This window comes from Tursiops truncatus, chromosome 5 (genome assembly GCF_011762595.2).
Source record: "Tursiops truncatus isolate mTurTru1 chromosome 5, mTurTru1.mat.Y, whole genome shotgun sequence".
Taxonomy (NCBI): domain Eukaryota; kingdom Metazoa; phylum Chordata; class Mammalia; order Artiodactyla; family Delphinidae; genus Tursiops; species Tursiops truncatus.
Window position 1 is genome coordinate 100,137,609 of NC_047038.1, and position 14,283 is coordinate 100,151,891.

The following is a 14,283-nucleotide window of genomic DNA, read 5'->3' on the forward strand; positions in this document are numbered from 1 at the left end:
CCCCGTGTCCTCAAGTCCATTCTCTACATCTGCATCTTTACTCCTGTCCTACCCCTAGGTTCTTCAGAACCTTCATTCTTTTTTTTTTAGATTCCATATATATGTGTTACCATATGGTATTTGTTTTTCTCTTTCTGACTTACTTCACTCTGTATGAGACTCTAGGTCCATCCACCTCACTACAAATAACTCAATTTTGTTTCTTTTTATTTGCCTGATAATTCTTGATATTCATAAAGCAACATGCTTAGTGAAAGTATCTTGGTTCATTGCCTGTCAGAACTAGAGGTAAAGCTAGAAGCATTCAATAAATGTTTGTTGAATGCCTAACTGAGTAAATATGCCTCTTTTGATTTAATAAAATATCATGACTGAACAAGTGTTATACCCTTCTGTAAGGCATATGGTAAAATATGAGAACTAAACTGGCTCTCCAGGGACTTTGCCAACGGAGAATTGGTATCTGACTTTTATTTACTATGGAAAATGCTTGTATTTCTAACATAAAATTAAAAGACTACACAAATTTTCAGTTTTTTATTATGTTATTGAATAATTCCTTTGGGTTTACACTTTCATGATTCTGGATACATGTGAAAGCTACTGGTAATTTCTGCTAGTCGAAATCAGTTTTGTAAGTCTTTGCAGACATATGAAGATGGGCTTGCCCCTCAATTTTTCTTTACCTCTTCCTAGGTACTTGACTTTGGGCAACTTACATTACCTATATGGGCCTCAATATTTTCATCCAAAGCAACAGGATGAAGATAAATCTAGGTTATATATTTATAGTGAGTTTTAAAAGAGGTGTAAGACATAAAACAATGAATACATTTTCTGTAATATAGTAAATACTCAGTAAATGGCAACTTTTCTATTAATATTAATAGCAGTGATGATATTAGTAATATCATAAATAATAATAATAGAATAATAACAAACTATTACCATGGAAAGGTATATCTTTCTCAGAAGTACACTATATATGTGAAATAAGAATGATGTTTAAAAATATTTTCCTTTAAAAGCCATCATCCCTAGAGAAAACATGGAATGAGGTTGGAATATACATCCTATGATGCCCAGACCAGGCTTTTGTTCTCACCTGAGTATTTTCACATTGCGTAATTGCATAGTAAACAGTATGTCACGTGCTTGGCATGTACTTCTTAATAATTTTGAAAAGCCACTAGAGGGTGCTACTTTGTTAGGAAAATAAAAGCACTTCCCAACAGTAGTGTTCAGTCTGCAGCAGGGACGTCTGATGTTAGGGGCCAGAACTGAGCTCTCTGCTGTGAGTATCCGGATACAATTTATTCATTTATCGTTTATGTCGGAAGTAAATAGCAATAGTTTAGGCAAGCTACAAAAGTTGATACAGATAAAATCCTAGTCTTTTCTTTCAGTAAATATTTATACCAGTTCTGTTATGCAAAAGCTGTGAATATTTCTTACCAAACAAAATTCTGAGGCTATATGACTTTCTTATGGGAGATAAGCTGGCTTTAATTATGTGTGTTGGGTTTTGACTAGATATCTGTTGCTCTAAGTTTGGTGTAATGATTTTCTTCTGTCTTTGGTAGTTTTTATCATAAAGATTGGTGAAAATGAAGATCCTGTATTATTTTTGCCCTCTGAAAAATAACATTTCAGTGATCCAAATGTCACAGATATGTTCAGGTGGGTGAGCTGCAGATAAACTAAGTATATGACCTTCATTTTCGTAACTCTGAGTTTAAAGTGAATGTTATGCTGATGAGAGATTGTATGAAGTGTCAGCCTCAATAATGAATAAAGCCTTTAGTCTGTAGTTCTTATTCAGTGGCAAAAGCATCTTTGTGAAGCCAATTACCTAAGGATGAAACACAGTCAACATGGGTTTAGTAAAAAGATTTCTGCAGATTAACTTTTGTCTTTTCAGCCAACCATGAAGTAATGATAGAGATGGAGAAAGATTGTCAGTAGTTGGAGGAGAGGAAGAAATAAATGGGGAAACCTAAAAAAACCCTAATTCTCCAGTAGAAGTGAACTGCACAAAAACTGGGTGTTCTCAGTGTGCACATTTTTGATCCCTGATAGAGGAGTTAACTTCCTGAGGGATTTTTTCCTACTTCATATTACTTCTGAAATATGAGTGGGGGGAAAGGGTTTTGGTTTGACTTGCATTAATAAAAGGAACAACTAAAAAATCTCAGAGAAAATTATCTGGAAGAGTCTAGCTCCTCAAGTCTTCCGAGATTCCCCAGAGCCAAAGTAACTGCTCATTAGTCCGGATTGGACTTGATTACACAGAATATATTCAGGTTACTGGCTCATGGTGTGTGTGTGTGTGTGTGTGTGTGTGTGTGTGTGTGTGTGTGTGTGTGTGTACGCACTCCATACACACACATACACTTTATCACAACTCTAAGAGGTCATGTCAGTCAAGAGCTCACTCTTACCCTACTCTAATTTTTAATGTTAATTCAGCTTCTATAGCTTGTTTCTCTTTTGGAACAGCTGACCCCTCCCCGTGGTGGGAGCTGGGAGGGGTCAGGAGGCTCTGATTATTATTCACTGTTGAGATGTTTTAAATCCACCTTCAAATCTTTTCCAGAGAATTTGAGACTGGGAACACATGGGTGGCACTAGAATATGAAAAAACTATTTTTCATCTCTCTTTTTCATTAGTGTCGATCATGTGTTTCTTTTTGTAAGTGCACTGGAGGATAGTGATGAAATGGAATGGGGTTATCCCATTGTCCATGTTAGGGGTGTAAGGAAACTCTAATTCACCCTTCTCTGATCAGAAAGGGCTGAATTTTTACTGAGAAGTATACCTCTGCTTTAATTTGCCAGCTGTGTGAAAGCATGGATTACAGAAAATAATATGGAACTAGAAGGGAGATGTCTGTTTTAAGCCCTCTGCTTCTGATCTGCTATTCTTAGTTGTGGCAAGTGGGTTTATCTTAAACCATGAACATGACTAAGCTTTAGTTTAGTTTTTAAATTAAAATCTTTTTTTTTTGGTAAGAAAGAATATTGTCTATTTGGTTTGCGACAGAAAAGTGCCCTCAAACTATAGAGGCCAATAGAAGTGTTGTCATGGTCTGTGACAATATGGTAAAAATTAGGCTTTACTAGATTAATTGAACACTATTAAGAAAATACCCTGTTTGCTTTCCCATTCCCTGATTTTCTTTAGCGTTCCAATTTCTCATTCTGTATACTGCTATCTTGCAAATGACTGTATTGAATGGTTCAGCCTGAGAGCAGATGTTAAAGGTGTAATGATGAGGGAAGTAGAAAAGGTAGTTTATCTTCTCATGTAATACACAGTGTCACTGCCAACAGCTGTGCTTTTGCTTTTGTTATAACTTTTCTATGACCCAGTTCCTGCTTTAAGGCATATTGTACTCTTGTCCTTTTAAGTGTAGATGTTCAAATAATTCCATGGAATCCCCTTTACTGACTTAAAACCTGAGTGGATGTGAAATTTGAAATACTGTACTTGAAAGTTTTTTTTTTTTTGCTCGATTTTCTTATTTGGAAACTTGAGGGGAGCAAGTTTTTTCAGTAGCTTTCTTTGGTATAGCTCCATGATTCTCAAACCCTAGATTGAGGCTTCCCTTCAGTCCCTCACTGGACTGAATTTTGTGAGGGAGTCCTCTTCTTTTGCTTTGTACATCCCTAAACAAACCTTGTTTAAGTAAAAAATAAGTGAAAGTCTTGGTTTCCCTGCTTAAGTTAATAACACACATACCTATATGTATATATGTCAGTCTTACCCATAAGGATTGGGTAAGACAGATGGAGATCAAAGAGATCAAAATATCACCTTTATCCTTTATGATTGATCAAACTAATATTGGAGACTGTGATTTGGAGAAGTGGCAATAATGACATCTTAATACCAAACTCCAAGCTCAGCCAGGGGCAGGCAGCTGGGAAGATACTGGGTGGAAGTCTGCCTTTGTGCCACCTAAAGGCAGGTAGAGTGTGTATACTCTCTCAGGGCAGCTAGCTCCCTCCAGGATGTAGGGAACAGAGACTGAGCTGGGTCTACCTAGTTCTTCTCCCAAAAACTCATCAATCAGCTCCCTGACTTTCTGAGGTGAGAAACCTTGGAAATGCCTCATTACAGAAACCTGAGGGGAGGAAAGAATGTCCCAACCCCACTACCCCTCAAAATATTCTCCAGGTCTTTGTTTTCTTACTTTATGGAGCTTAACCATTAAGCTGATGAAAAGCAAGATTACTGCTGTTGTCTTAGTGGAGAAACTCTGCGGTCTGTCAAGACAGCCTGCCCCTACCACCGTGAGGCTGTTGTCCAACCACTGATCTCTGACTTGTTGTAGATCTGCCTGGGAAACCGGTGAGAGAGACACCTTATTCCCCTAGAAGTGTCCAAAAGGGTCAGTCTGTGCTACAGCTGAAAACTCCTCTTTCTGTTCCCAACCCAAATTACTATCTAGCTACATTGTCCAAGTTTATTAGAGCTTTTGCAATAATATCCAGTGACCACATGGAGCTATTCCAATAATAATATGTCAAAAAGCTAGATGTCCCAAATATAAATATAAATCTCTGTCCACTATTAAATTCCTCAACAAAAATTAAAGCGCAAATTTAAACTCCCTTGAATTTTACAGTTCAAATGAATTAGAGCCCAGAATCAAATTATCTTACCTTTGTGATTTCAAAGAAATTAGTGAAAAAAAAATCATCCTTGCCAATTTCTTAGTCTAATCAGCCTCAACAGAGACTTCTTAGTGGCTGGAGAGGATGAGTTTCCCTCAGCAGCTGCAGCATAGCTTTTTTCTCATGGAAATAGATGTAATTCCTTCACAACTTTCAGAAATAGCATTAATTCATTGCCAAGTTTCTGATGTACCTAATTTTTTAGAAAAGTGTTCACAAGATTATTATAGCACTGGCCCCATTCTCACCAAATTTAGAAAAAAAATTAATAATTAATACTTAGTTCCTAGAGTAGTTTTTATGTTCCCCAAACTCAGTTTTCAGTGATGTTAAAGATTCTAGAAGAGACTTATTGAGATCTGAGAACAGGGTGGACAGTCTAGATTTTAGTCTGACTGAGATGCCAGACTTAGAGAATCAATGATTTGGGAACTTGAATTCAACTGGGAGAAATCACCTGTAAATACATTACTTTTGGCCCTGGGGAATTACCAGATCTTGAGAGAAAATGAATTTATGAACACAATCTCTTCTCCAAGAAAGGAACATTTGAGATGTGCTGGGCAAGCTTAGGACTTTGTCCAGGTTTCTACATTCTTATTTGGCATGCTTTTGGGCCTTTTTGGGAGGCATCCTGATGGTGATTTAGTGTGGATTCTGTCTAGTGACAAGTCCCCCACTCTTTTTCCGTGGTGGTTGGTTCCATTACTCTGGCTATAAAATTGCTAGAAATGAAATGAAATATCCTACAGAAACTTTCTTTCTCCTCTTCATCCTTCCTCCAGCTGGGGAAATATCTTCAGCAGATTCCTGAACTCACAATGTCATTGATATTTCTTAAAGCTTGTAGCCTTAGAAGGGTTTAGTGAGAACAGGTATCTCCCTGTGTCCTTCAAGAAAATGTTACCTGGCACAAAAATTTTAAACTAGGACCTCACCCATGTGTGCTCTGAAAGCACTCATAGAACTTAGGCATGCAATTAAAGACAATGCCTACATACATGGTTGAGAAACAGTCAAATAAAAATTGATTCACCTATTGTCCACACACAATAGATAGTTTAAGGTCATGTTGTAGCAGCCTAGTTCTGAAGGTCTCTGTGCCCCATATGACATTATTTAAGGTGTGGGAAGCCCTGCTTGTGTAAAAACAGCCTCTCGCTCTATAAAAATAGACACACATCTGCGGACAAGCCACTGTAAGCTGCAGTCCTCCACCAAATGCAAAATCCCATAGTGACCTATTCCTTTAAAGTACAAGATCTAAAGATGCTACTTAGGCTGCAGTGATTGTAAGCACACCACAAAACTGTGAAAGCCAGTTGCAAGATACAATATAAGCCCCTGCAAACCACCAAAGTCAAGCACAGGCAGAGCCTGACTTCATCCAGTGCCTCATGATTCAATATTATTTTTGCTCTCCAACTTCCACTCCATGTCTATTTCTCAATATTCCTGGCTCAAGGCGCCATATCCTAACAATCCCTTGAATTGAACTTCCAGATCTTGGGCAGAGGCAGAATCTGCCCTGTAAAACATGGGATTTGGAATAACAGAACTGAATGCCTACACTCCATAGTTACCTGGATCACAAGGGAGGGGAAGGCAGAAGGAGCTGGGCTACTCATGTCCAGTTCTTTTCTAAAATCCACCAGTCAGGTAACTCACTGTTCTTTGTGCACGAGTAGCTGGTGGTATTTAGAACATTTAGGGCATTTCGCCTCATAGAAAGCAGAGGACTAGAAAAGTTCTTTCCCCCTTAACAGAATTTGATTGGATGTTCCCCCTGTGGCCTCCTTTGATAGCTTGTTCTTAAAACCACTTCCACTCTCCAGAATAAAAAACCCAAACCGAACAAATAAGTACAAAAGACTTAGGTCTTCTAAGTAATTGAGCAGCTCAACAGCTAAATGGCTCAACTGATGCATCATCAATTTCAATTCTGCTGCAGGTTTTCCCATGTGTTTTACATATGTTAGCTGTAACTGATCTCTTCAAACACTCAATGTAACACATTTCTGGAAATGCTTGGTTAAGTCTGGTTTTCCAAAAGTAGGTTGGAAAGATTTCAAATAACACAAATGGGAAAAAAAATGGAATGAATAGGAAAATGATTCACAGTGCCCATTGATACAGGGAGATGTAATTACATTAAGTTAAATGAGGTAATAGTTGTGAAAGCACTTGGCAAACTTGTAAAATACCATATGAAGGTAAAATCTTAGCTGTTACATTCTGTGCAAATGGATTGCAATTTGAAGTCCACAGTTCCTATGGTAAGAATTTTGGTAGGAACTTTAAAATCAAGTTCCGCTCTCTCTTAAAGAAACAGAGGCCTTGAAGTGGTCAATTTCTCTAAGCCTTAGAGTCTATGGTCATGGTCACCCATTTAATGAATGGCCCAATGGGACCAGAAGACCATTTGGTTCTCTTAATGATTGGCGCCAGAGCTGGTGTTTGCCTAGATTAGTGTGAAATGCAAGCTGCCAGGGCGTGAGATGCCAACAAAGATAAAAACTTGACCATAAGTAATGTTGGTAACATCAACTCTAGATATGAAGGAAAAGAGATATGTATATTTTGGAACCTAACAGGAATTAATTCCCTTTGTTTTCCTTTTTTTATAATGTCAGGAAATTATGTGATCAGTAGTAGTTTCTTTAGAATGTAGTAAAACAGTATTACAAAGACCCCAATCTATGTCCTACTTCTATATAAGTTTAGTGTACATAAAGATTTTATCCAGAGGACTTGTTATTTTGCATTTTATTTAAATGATTAGTTCAATGATGTATTCTTTTATGTCTTAATGAAATATTCCCTTTCAATTAACAAAAAATCCTTATGGATCTACAACGTACAGTAAATTCTGCTATAATGCATGTTTTGAAAACGTGAAATTGTTCCAACACAACTGATATTTTAGGGAACTTTGAGCATGACACAAATTTTGTCTTTGCCTCTGCACAGTTTTGTTTATAAGAAACTCTAGGTGAATGCAGTGACCTGCAGCCGGCTGAACCCAGCTGCAGAGGAATTTGCATAACACACATGCATGCATCTCAAATTCTACCAGGTATCTCCTTTCACCCCATGTATTATAAGCCTCGCCCACCCACATCTGGTGTTAGAACCTTCAGACCCATTTCAGGTAACCCTCCTTTCATCACTTTACAATGACTTACAAGGTGCAACCCTTCTGTAAACTTCAGGTCTTTTTCAAGGTAAAGTGCCACTCTTATTGTAATATTTATATATTTTGTAACTATTTCACATGTGTAAAACTGTGCTACCATTTTTATTAGGTTCCTACCTTTAAAAAAAAAGTCACTGATGAGATTTCTAAGTGTTGTGTCCCCAAACCCATTTTCTCGTAAGCCCTGTGGTTTTTATTGTGTGATTTTGCAAAGCATGGTAATTTTGAGGAATGCAGATGTCGTGTTCTAGCAGAACTGACTGGATTTTAAATTCAGTTTTTCACTTTTATTTATATTTTGGAACAACAAGTAATACAATTATCTATTTCTCTTCTTCCCTCCCCCCAGCTTTTTTGGTAGTGCTGTTAGTTTATTGCAAGATCCCTGCAAAGTGTCTGCAGGCTAGTTTCTGTGAGAAGCAAGCATGTCTTCATTTGCATGGACTGTGAACAATTTTGTGCAAATATACACCTTTGAAACTTTAGGCTCAGAGATATTGACAACATGCATTCTTGTTTCTTCATGCTCTGAAATTGAGACAAACTTTGGCTGTCAAAAACTTCCATATATGATATTTAATAAATATGTGTATGAAATATACATAAGGAAAAAACACTTTTGCAGCATTTTATTTTTATTTTGTGCATCTGTCTCATGCCACATGAGTACTATCACATATATGGTGTATGCATCTACTCTACTCTGATATTTATTGTTGTATTTGTCTTTAGAAGCCCCTTTTTCTTTTCTTTTTTAAACTTTACAAGGTATAATTGACAAGTAAAATTGTAACATATTTAAAGTGTACATCGCGATAATTTGATATATGTATACATTATAAAATGCTTCTTCCCATCTAGTTAATTAACACATCAATCACATCACATATTTATCTTTTTTTTTTTAGAAACTCCTTTGCTTTTCTATACTCCCTTTCCCGTTCATCATGTGATGTACCCTATGCACAGCCACAGTGCATAAAACATAAGTTTTAGACTAGAAGTTCAATGATGTGAAAGAAATGTACTTGTTCATAAAAGCTGAAAAGAGATATTAATATTTATTAACTTCCTTCTATGTTCCAGGAAGTTGGCTACCTTGTTCACTGATGATATATCTCATTCCATCTTCACAATATCCCATACAGTTTTTACTCTCCATTTTAACAGATGAAGAAACTAAAGATCATGCAAGGTCATTAGTTATCCTAATATCAAGTGGTGTTAGAGTCATGTGTCCTTTTGGGTCCCCTGATAAGTGAACACAAAGATGGGATTAGATTTGTAAGAGATTTATTGAGGGAACTGCCTGTGAAAGATAAAGGAGGGAGCAGGAGAGTCTTCAGACAATGATGCAGGTCTGAAACCCAGGAAAGGAGAGAAAAGAAAGGAAAAGCCACAAATTGAATGGAGTTCTGAGAAAGTCTCAGCCAGGCCAGTGCCTCAGGGAATCCCTGAACAAAAGATGTCCATTAGAGGAGTCCTGCACTGGGGAGAAGTGGCCCATTTCTAGTACTCCTGCCATATCAGTCATTGGTTGGGAGCAGCCCAAGGGAAGCATGGACTCTCTAAGCTCCATGTTGGGTCCAAAGGTGTGGACAGCAAGAGGCTGCCAGTCGGCTGTGATCCCATGCACAGATTCTCCTGAAAGATCTGAGCAGTGCACCTCTATGGCCACCCACAGTCATAACTCAAGAAGAGACATGCCTGAGTACAAAGTTCTTCTCTACATGGGTAGCACACAGGGTTAGTGGCAGGGGTCGTTTCCCGCCAAGCAAAATAACACCCTCACTCACCTCTAAATAATATAACCTAAGTAAAATTTGTCGGTTTGATAAGCAGACACAGCTTCAGGATATGTTTCTCAGTCCCCTAGCTTTTAACGGCTTGTTTCATCCAAGTCCCTCCTAAAATTTTGTAGCTGCCACTGAAGAGCCAAGAACAGAGAAGCAGTTTTCTAGAGCAAAGGTTCTAATGTTGGCAGCACATTAGAATCAGGGTGAGGGGATGATTAACCTTTCCTATGGCCAATCTGCACCTCCAGCCAATTAAATTGAATCTCTCAGGGTAGAGTCTAGCGATCAGTATTTTTTAAAGGTTTGCAGGTGATTTCAGTGTGTATTCAAGGTTGAGAGTTACTGTTGTAAAGAATATCTGCCTGAGGTAGAAGAATAGCTGTATCTTTGAACATTCTTCTAAATACTCAGTCTCTCTACCAGTTCCACTCATATCCACCCCAGGGATTTACCTAATTAGTTCAAGAATGTTCCTAGAGGCCATTAAGTTCAAAATTTTTTTTAGTCTTTGTGACAGTTATCCTATACAAAATTTTCCTATCCTTAAGTTATACTTGCATTCTCATTTCTGTTTTCACCATACTATAACTTGAGCACATATGTATATTTTTATACAAAAGTATGATACAAATCATAACAAGAAGGAATCCTGGTTCTCTGGCTACACTTAGCAGTGTAGCTTTCAAAAGTGCTCAGAACTCTAAGAAATTCTGGAGGTAGAGGTAGAGAGAATCCTTTTTGTCTTAACACGGGAAAGACATTGCCACATTTTCTCAAAATTTGAAAGGAAAACAGGAAGAGAGTTAAGAGTGTGGACTGAACCAAATGGAGAGTTCAGATTGGGTGTGTTTTATTTATACTCTTATTTTTATGTTAAATGAGTATCAGTGAAAGTAATATGTTCATTGTAAAACTTTGGAAAAAGACAATGTAGACAGATGAAAGTAGTATGTTTAATACTAATATTAGTTATTTGTTCAGAAATCCAAGTTGGTCAATATATTTGCCTCCAGTGAGCTCTACTTGTTAGATTACGATGAATTGATCAAGGTGTAGCTGTTGGTACCTGACCTCCACTGTGGGATTAATTTTTCTCTGTTATCAAGAAAAAACAAAAAGCAAACAAACAAACCACCCCACCATATGTCTATTCATCTGCAGTGGCAGATCAAGAGTAGAGTTGGAGCAGTGGAAATTACCAGAAACAGGCAATAAGGGGAGGCATGGTCTGTAGAAAAGTTAAAAACAGTAATAAAACTAACTTAAAATTGATTTTTAAAATTATCATCATGCATTGGCAACTCTAAAATGATGTCAGTGATAAAAGTACTCCTCTCTAAAAAAATATATTTTCTTGGTCTAAGTTCTAAATTTCAAATCAACACTTTTTAAAAACTTATTTTAAAATAAACATTGTATTCTTCATTGTATTCTCCATGGAATATTCCCATTTATATTATTGACCTCTGACATGTGAAATCATTTCATACCTTGCTTCCAGAGCTTATTTGTAAAGGTTTGGCCTCCTTCTGGCTTGCTTAAGGCATAGCTTGTCTCCAACCTTTTGACAACATATAGTCCGGCATTTAAACAATAGATTAAAAATAACAATAGTGACACAGAATGTGTAAAGATGATGAACTAGAACTTGAGTTACTTCAATTTTGTCTTTCTTTGTGACTAGTTGGAGTTTTCATATGCATTTAAAGTTTAAACAGTGAAATAATGCAGACTGAGAGATGTAATATTTTTGTTTGGTAAGTGCAAATTTTAGTGCTTACATGAACTATTTTACTGAATTCTTCTTTTTATATATGTTAATTGCTTTAAAACTAAAGAACTACAAGGGAGTAAAACATTGCATCAATATGATTTAGTAGGTTTAGCCATTTTGGTTTTATTAAAATTCACTTAAAAAACTGGCATGATTATATATACACAGAATTTAATAAAAGGAAAAAGTCACTATCTTCATATCTCTTCTGGTTATTACTCATTCTATTTCATATTATTACTGAAAATAATTTTGCTGTATAGAGTAGGATAGCACTGAGAAATGCTCCGCTCTCAGTGCCAAATAATCCAGGTATGGCACTGCTCAACTGCTTTTTCAAAGAGCTTGAAAGTCACTTAATGGGCCTTGTATTTTTTCCTTCATAGTGTCAGTTTTCCCCTTTTCTCCATTCCTATGTCCTTTGCTTGCTCTTAACATCCAATCTCCTAGGGCAGGAAATATCTCCTAGAAAAGTAGAAAGAAGTCATTAATTATATTTACAGTTCTGGCTTTCCTGTATTGTCAAAGAGGGTTAAAGTAATCCTGTCACAGACCTGGTCAAAGATTAGCTGAGAAAGCCTGAAGAAATCAATGAGATTGGTTGTCCAACCCTAAGGGAAGTGTGATGAGTATTCTATTGAGAAAAGTAATCTAATTTGGGTGGTCCAAAGGAGACTGCTCAGATTAAATGGTCACTATATACTACGAGTTCTGTTCAGCAGAAATGTTCAAACATTTAATTGCTCTTTAGTGGGTAAGCAAAGCTGACAACCTCTTCTTGAGGTGCATTTTGAGGGTGAAAGGAAAAAAAGGGTCTCCATAGATTTAGGCTATTAAAGTATGGAAGTAAAAGAAGTATAAGATTGGCAGAGTTATTTCCCCTGTACTCCTGGTTCCAAACAGAACGAGGTGCAGGAGTGTGTGTGGCTAAAATGAGTGGCCAAAGCCCCCAAAGGCAAGTTATGCCAAGAGGATCTGAATTGTCTGAAATGCCTAACAGGTGTCTGATGTAATTTCTATGGACTTGAGATGCAAAGCAGGGAGCAGAGCTAAAGCCACTGTCTACTAGGCTTAGATTTGGAAGCAGACAGTGACCTCCATCACATATGACAATGATAATCGCAAAATCCAGGCTGGTGTTTACTCCTAGGGAAAAAGGGAGAGGAAACAGGATCAGGAAGAAGTAAACCGGGATTCAACAGTAGCCATCATTCTTTATCTCTTCAAAAGAGCTCTGAGGGGAAAATGGCAAAATATTACACTTGTGTAAAATTGAGCATTGGGTACATGAGTATTTGCTATATTATTCTCTTAACTTTTTGTATATTTGAAGAATAGCTTAATAAATAAAATTCAATAAATTAAAATAGATATTATCAAAGTGATACTGATAATGATACAGGAATGTGTTATAGGTATTTGAGTCCTAAAGTCATATGTTTTAGTTGAAGATATTCCCCTCTAGTTTATTTTTGTAAAAATTCAGTGTGATTTCAAGAATTATTTCTTGTTGACAAACATTAAAGGAAACAGTATACTTTTTTGTAGTACTTTTATAGCTCAAGTCAATCTTTAAGACACCATTAAAAGTAATCCAATCCATCTCTATTTTGACTCCCAAGAATGCATAGCCTTGGGCAAAGGCTAACTATTAGGTAGTAAAATCCCATGGAAAAAAATTAAGGGAAAGAGGAATGAGACATAGAAGAAGGAAAAACCAGTTCAAGGTATTTAGCATGACCATCTCATAAAACTGTCTTCTGAGAGGCTATATAAACAACTTCCCAATCCATGGGAAAAAAAGGAAGAATTTATCTGTAGGCTTCCATCTCCCGTTGGTTAAAGCTTTACTACACAGGTGTTTAACTCTTTCCCATCCACCACTCTCACACACATAATTCTCTGTTGTACATGCTTGGGACCACAGCATCACCTGCCTGTTATGAATGAGGATTAGCGGGGGAGGAGATAAGAGTGTGCACAGTGAGTGCTTTTTACTTGCATATGTTTGAAGGTTTTTGGCTTCTCCAAAGAAGACTAATTGATTATATAAGTGTGGGTTTTTTTTCTGGGCTCTCTATTCTGTTTTGTGGATATATGTGTTTTGGGGCCAGTACAATACTGTTTTGATTACTATTGCTTTGTAGTGTAGTTTGAAATCAGGTAGTGTGATACCACCAGCTTTGTTCTTCTTTCTTAAGTTTGCTTTGACTATTTGGAGTCTTTGGTGGTTCCATACAAATTTTAGGATTGTTTGTTCTAGTTTTGTGTAGAATGTCATGGGTATTTTGGTAGAGATTATATTGAATCTGTAGGTTGCCTTGGGTAGTATGATCATTTTAACAATATTAATCCTTCCAATCCATGAATATGGAATATCTTTCCATTTATTTGTGTTGTCTTCTATTTATTTATTTAAGTTGAAGTACAGTTGATTTACTATGTTGTACCAATCTCTGCCGTATGTGTTGTCTTCAGTTGCTTTCCTCAACATCTTATAGTTTTCTGAGTACAGGTCTTTTACCTCCATGGTTAGGTTTATTCCTAGATATTTTATTCTTTTTGATTTAATTGTAAACTGGATTGTTTTCTTAATTTATCTTCCTGCTAGTTCATTATTAGTGTATAGAAATGTAATAGACTTCTGTATATTAGTTTTGTATCCTGAAACTACTGAGTTCATTTATTCTAACAGTGTTTTGGTGGTATCTCTAGGATTTTCTATATATAGTATCACATTATCTGAAAACAGTGACATTTTAATTTTGCCTTTCCAACTTTGATTCTTTTTCTTTCTCCTTCTGGTTTGATTACTGTGTCTAGGCCTTCCAATACTA

The 14,283-nt window shown here is 36.7% G+C and overlaps 1 protein-coding gene across 3 annotated transcripts in view; it reads left to right on the plus strand.

Moving 5' to 3' along the window:
• The first annotated feature begins 1,249 nt into the window (after nt 1-1,249).
• ARHGAP24 (Rho GTPase activating protein 24) overlaps nt 1,250-14,283 on the plus strand; it is a 775,519-nt gene continuing 762,485 nt past the window's right edge. Inside the window, exon 1 of one of the 3 annotated variants that reach the window (XM_073805426.1) lies at nt 1,250-1,294. The gene's annotated coding sequence lies outside the window, so the exon portion shown is untranslated. The remainder of the gene's footprint in view (nt 1,295-14,283) is intronic. The other 2 variants (XM_073805427.1, XM_073805428.1) reach the window with 2 other exon arrangements.